The sequence below is a fragment of the Suncus etruscus genome, chromosome 9 (assembly GCF_024139225.1).
Source record: "Suncus etruscus isolate mSunEtr1 chromosome 9, mSunEtr1.pri.cur, whole genome shotgun sequence".
NCBI lineage: Eukaryota > Metazoa > Chordata > Mammalia > Eulipotyphla > Soricidae > Suncus > Suncus etruscus.
This window is the reverse complement of record NC_064856.1, coordinates 43,691,946-43,698,433: the sequence shown is the minus strand read 5'-3', so window position 1 is coordinate 43,698,433 and position 6,488 is coordinate 43,691,946. Positions and strand designations below refer to the sequence as shown.

Sequence of the window (6,488 nt, the reverse complement as noted above, 5' to 3'; positions counted from 1 at the left end):
GTTCCAACCATGTTGCAGATAATTGCTTGGTTTCTTTATTCTTTGGAGCTGCATAATACTCCATAGTGATTTATAATGCACTTTAATAATCCATTCAACTGTTAATGGACATAAGGATGAGTCCAATACTATACTAAGTGCAGCACTGTGTATGTATTTTTTTTCAATATATATTTTTATTTCAAAGCCACACCTGATAATGCTCAGGGGTTACTTCTATCTATGTGCTCAGAAATCGCTCCTAACTTGGGGGATCATATGGGATGCCGAGGATAGAACTGAGATCAGTTCCTGGGTCAGCCACGTGCAAGGCAAATGCCCTACTGCTGCGCCATTGCTCCGGTGCCTCCAATAATGTTTTTGAATTTTGGAGATAGACTTCTAACAGTAGAATTTCTGGGTAATAAGAAAAGTCTATTTTCAGTATATTTTGTACTATTTTCCAGAGAGAGTTAGCCAGACAATAGTTCTAACAGCCATAGGTGAGATTTTCTTTTTAAATATATCTCTCTGCTAGCAAAGAATGTTCCTATTTTTAATATATAACATTCTCACTGATGTAAGCAGATCTCTTTTGATGTAAGCAGATCTCTTTTGATTAGGATTACCCTAAAGAGCACATTTTCACATGCCTAATGGAGACACAATTCTTTTTCCTCTGAGAAATGTCTGTTTATTGCCTCTGCTCATTTTTATAAGGTTTTTAAATTTCTTTTTATTGATCTTTATTAGCACTTTATATGTTCTGGATATTGAGACCACATGGGAAGTATTGAAGGCTAATATTTTTATCATTCAGTTATCTGTCTTTTACTTTCAGCAAATATTCCTTTTGCTTTGCAAAATCTCTTTAATTTAATATAGTCCCATTTGAATATATTTTATTTTGTAGCCTTTGTCAGTGGTACCAGATCACAGAAGATATCTTTGAGTTATAAATCTTGGAGCACTCAGCCTATGTTTTCTGTAACATATTTTATTGCTTGTGATCTGATCTCTAGGTCTTCGATATTCAATTTGAATTTATATTCTGTAAGATAGTAGATATGCATCAAGCTTTAACTTATTTCATGATGTTATCCTGTTTTACCAGCACCATATTTAGAATCTCTTTATTCTATTTTATGGTTTCAACTCTTTTATCAAAAATTAACTCTCAGGGCCAGAGAGATGGCATGGAGGTAAGGCATTTGCCTTTTATGCAGAAGGACCGAGGTTCGGATACCCACATCCCATATGATCCCCTGAGCTTCCCAGGAGCGGTTTCTGAGTGTAGAGCCAGGAGTAACCCCTGAGCTCTGCTGGGTGTGACCAAAATAACAAACAAAAAATTAACTCTATATATTTGGATATTTAAATATGACCTATTGAACTGAAAGCCTATCTTACTGGAATTAGTAGTTTATATCAAACCAGGATAAATCTGAAACAAGTTAGCATGTAAAGCTAAATTGGACCCCTTATGTTGGTAAAGCATTCAATATTTTTATTTATTTTTAGCCAAATAATCATTAAACATTTTCTATTGTTTATCAACTTAAATATTATATTTATATCATGTACTTAAAATTAGTAATTTAGAAAATTCTGACATAATATATAACTAATATATATTTATATAAATAAATGTATTTATTTGGAGAGAGGGAATAGGGCAAATCTAGCTTATGGGAAATAATATAAGTAGAAACAAATATACAATTAGTATATAAAAATTATACTTTTAAAAATAAAAAAACCAGTGCTCACCTCAGCAGCACATATAATAAAATTGGAATGATACAGAGATCAATATGGCTCCTGCGCAAGGATGACAAGCAAATTTGTGAAGTGCTCCATTTTTTCTTAGTCTTTTAAAAAATAAAAAATAAAAGAAAATATATATAAACTATATTTTGCAAATATTAGCAATAATTTTACATTGAGCTTAAATTAGACATGAATCAACCTGACAATAAGGATCACTTTTTGATTAATTAAACATACTTCTATTGAAATTATATAAAAATTGTGAAAATATAAACCTTGTTTTAAAAAGACCACTAAGGTAAGCACATAGAAAATTTAACAAATACAGTTTCAAAACAATTAGGTTACTGATAAAAGAATCTAATGTATTTGGAGCAATTGAGGTCACAGAAGAGGGTAAAAATCATTGGCGAGATAGGCAGGACGAATATTTATTCTTCAGGTGTTCATTAGAGATTTTGAAGGATGAGCTGTTACCACTTTAAAGAATGAAAAGTAGTGGGAAAGAGACATGCTTAAATAAAAAAAATAAGGACTGGAGAGATAGCACAGTGGTGGGGCATTCTCCTTTCAAGCAGCTGAACCAGGACGGATGTGGTTCAAATCTTGGTATCCCATAACATCCACTGAGCCTGCCAGGAGCGATTTCTGAGTGCAGAGCCATGAGTAACCCCTGAGTGTCGCCAGATGTGACCCCAAAACCAAAAAAGAAAAAAATAGAAAAAGAAGCTTAAAAATGAGGAGTAATTGATTGTGAAGTCTAGTCTAGTTATCAGATATAGGGATTCAGAAGGCTGCCGAATGCCACCTGTTCTTGCACAGTGGTACAAATAAAAATATTGCACAGAAAAACATACATACTAAATATTTAATATCAACTTAACTTATAGTAGATATATGTGAGAAATGAGTTAGCATTCCTATCCATTATCATTGTATCATAAAGAATATTCTATGAAACGTGAACCTATTTGAAAAAATAATCTATAAATAAAAAATATTCTTATATATACATTATTAAGAACATTTCAGTGTCTTTCATTGATTCTCTCTCTTTAACTATTTTTTATTTTAGTTGCTCAAGATAGGATCTATTTGGTTTGACACATATTTTAACTGTTAAATGTTATTTTTCTATTAAAATTCATCAAGTCAAGGCAAACTTTAATTCAATACCAGTTAAATGCCTTTCCTCCCACCTGTCATCTGCACAAAGCATATAATTTCCCTAAAATTATGCAAGAATTACCTAATTAAGATTTAATTTGCTAGTCCTTGCTCAGTTAAACTAGTGACATATGCAAATTGACTGCTGAGCCCTTTAAAAATTTTGAAGCAAACGATAAACATAATTTTTTGAATTTATAAAAAATGTAAAGAATATGGTGATTGACACAACATACCAGCAGATCTTTGTTTAAATACTTGTTATAGTTACAGTAGAAGCACAAATTGACTTGTCAATTATATTTTCTCAAGGACCACAAACTAATTGAAACAAGAGAAAATTAAGAGTGTGAACCTTTAAAATACATTTTGTTTCTAATTTATAAAATTCTGAGAATTTCTGTGGATTTTCTAAAAAATCAATTAAAGTGTTTGTTTTAAGAAAAATTCATAATATTTTTAAGTTTACTTTTGGGGATAAGAACAGATTACATTAATTTAAATAATATCCACAATTACGTATTGTGATTCCTTCATAATATGTGATTATCAAATGTTTAGTAAAACATATAATAATTCTAGTTTTATTAAATTATTCAGTCTTTTTTGTTTGTTTGTTTTTAGACCACACCCAGCGGCACTCAGGGGTTATGCCTGGCTCTGCACTCAGAAATCTCTCCTGGCCTGGGGAACCATTTGGGATTGAACACACGTCCACTTTAAGTTAGCCACGTGCAAGGCAAATGCCCTACCACTGTGCTTCCACTCCAGCCTCAAATTATTCAGTCTTAAAGAAATACTTAATGCCCTGGTGAAATGGTTAAACTGAGAGATAAATTTTCAAGTATGTCATAAAGATATCTTGTAGATTAAACTTATAAATATAAAATAATAGACTTCAAATACCTAAATTATGTAGGAGAACTAGAAATTAATTTACATAATCTAAAAGAAAATATATTGAAGGAGTTGTCTATTAATAAATGTTTATGCATATAATTTGATATACATTACTTTATATAGGTGTTTATTATATTTGATGGTTCTAAATCAGGGGTCTCAAACTCGGGGCCCATAGGCCATTTGTGGCCCTCCATATAACATTTTGTGGCCTGCAGCCAGCCTTCAAATATCACAGTATTCATGATTATTTGCTTAATGAATAATCCCAATAAAAATCGCATTAGTAAGAAAAAAATCGCATTAAACATTCGCATACTCCGAGCAGTTCTGTATGCAAATATTTAATGCAATTTTTTGCAATTTTTTCTTACTAATGTGATATTTTATTGTGAGTATTCGGTAAGTAGTTAATTGCGAATACTTTGCGCCTGGCACAGACGTCAATTCCGCTGCTCCTGCCAACTGTCTCTTGCATTATCGGAGGCCTAAGGGAGATAAGTTTATTACAGAATTATATTTTGTCATACCTTCATCATGACTTCATCAAAGCCTGCAGTAAAGAGAAAGATTGATGATGAGCACAGACAATTTCAGGAAAAGTGGGAGATGCAGTCTTTCTTTGTTGAGCACAGGGGCATCCCCACATGTCTTATTTACTCAGAGAAAGTTGCAGTGCACAGGAATACAACTTGAAACACCATGACTCAACTAAACATGCTGAGGAATGTACAAAATGGAAATGAGAGAGCCAAGCGGTTACCAGTCTTAAAGCATATCAAATGAGGCAACAAGATTTCTTCAAGAAAGCAACCAAAGAGAATGTTGCATCAGTCAAAGCTAGTTACATGGTTAATGAAATGATTGCTGAAGCAGGGAAACCATTCACAGAAGGAGAGTTTGTTAAAAAATGCATGTTACTAATTGTACATGGGTTTTACCTTATTTTTCTTAATGTTTTTTGACTGTAAGTTCAATATTTAGTTGTCAGCAAGGGGATTTCTTCTGAGAACTCTGTTTATGGGCGATTGTTCTTTCACTGTAACTTTACCCTGTCCTTTTTGCATCATTGTTCTCATAATTAAAAATAAAAAATTAAAAAATAAGAATCAGAAACTATAAAAAATGCATGTTACAGGCTGCAAGTATTATCTGTCCAGAAAAGAAAGGTCAGTTTAGCAAAATCAGCTTTTCTGCCAACACTGTGGCAGAGCACATTTCTGACATGTCAAGTGACATTTATCATCAACTGTGTGAGAAAGCCAAATGTTTTGATGCATACTCAGTTGCTCTTGACGAGGGCACATATATAACAGACACTGCACAGCTCACAATTTATGTCCGTGGTGTTGATTGAAATTTTGAATTGACAGAGGAGCTGCTCACAATAATTCCAATGCATGGCCAGACCACCACTAATGAGATATTTCGGCATCTGTGTGATGCCATTGAGAATGCAGGTTTGCCATGGAAGAGATTTGTTGGAATAATAACCGATGGAGCGCCATCGATAACAGGGAGGAAAAATGGACTGGTGGCACTTGTTCAAAAAAAAACTTGAAGAGAAAGGTGTAGAGAAGGCCATTGCTCTTCACTGCATTATCCATCAGCAGGCCCTTTGCAGTAAATACCTGCCGTGTGACAATGTGATGTCTGTTGTGAAATGCATCAATCAAATCAGATTCAGGGGCCTAAAGCATAAGAGGTTCTGTGCTTATTTAGAGGAAATGGAGTCAGAATATGGAGATGTGCTCTATTTCACGAGATATGTTGGCTCAGCATGGGAAATGTCCTGAAAATATTTTTTGAGTTGGGAGAAGAAATGAAAGCCTTCAAGGAGAAGGATGGAAACGCTGTTTCTGAGTTGAGTGATCACAAATGGCTCATGAACTTAGCTTTTCTTCTTGTCATCACACATAAGCTGAATGTGCTAAACAAGATGTTTCAAAACCCGGGGCAGCTTATCAGTGCTGCCTATGATAATGTGAGAGCATTCTCCACAAAACTTGTGTTATGGTACTCCCAGCTATCTCAGACAAACCTTTGCCATTTCCCAGCATGCAAGGAACTTGTGGATGCAGGAATGCCATTCAGTGGTGAGAAATACGTTGATGGTATTATTAAGCTAGAGAAGAAATTTCATCACAGCCAAGTTCAGGGAGATTAGTGGAATAGCAGACATGCATGGCCAATTTTTCAGAAATGTGCCCCCTAGCATCCTTGAACCTTCTCGAATGTTCAAGCGCACCATGTGCCTTTTTGGGATCACATATTTGTGTGAAAAGGTATTCTCCACATTGAACTTCAGTAAGTCAAAGTACAGGTCTAGACTTAATGATGATCATCTTCAAGCCATCCTGAGGGTCTCAACTGCTTCTTCTCTAAAGCCAAATGTGGTTCAGATTTGTGAGAAGAAGCGCTGTCAAAGATGCCATGTTCAGAAGAACTGTTCATGATCTTCATTCAATGTTCTATCATGTTCAGTAGAAATAATTAAAACAGTTAATAATGATGTTTGAGGACTTTTTTTTTTTGTAAAATCCCTTATGCGGCCCTGCCTCACCCTGACTTTGCCTCTTGCGTCCCCCAGGTAAAGTAAGTTTGAGACCCCTTTCTAAATGATATTAAAATTTTTCATGTGCTTAGAGCTGCATCATAGAAAACATTCTCAG

The 6,488-nt window shown here is 34.3% G+C and overlaps 1 non-coding gene across 1 annotated transcript; it reads left to right on the top strand.

Annotated features, from left to right (window-relative positions):
- Nucleotides 1–1,741: 1,741 nt before the first annotated feature.
- On the top strand, nt 1,742–1,845 carry LOC126019934 (U6 spliceosomal RNA). Its single transcript, XR_007499538.1, has one exon. It is a non-coding gene; the product is annotated as a U6 spliceosomal RNA (small nuclear RNA).
- Nucleotides 1,846–6,488: the final 4,643 nt, after the last annotated feature.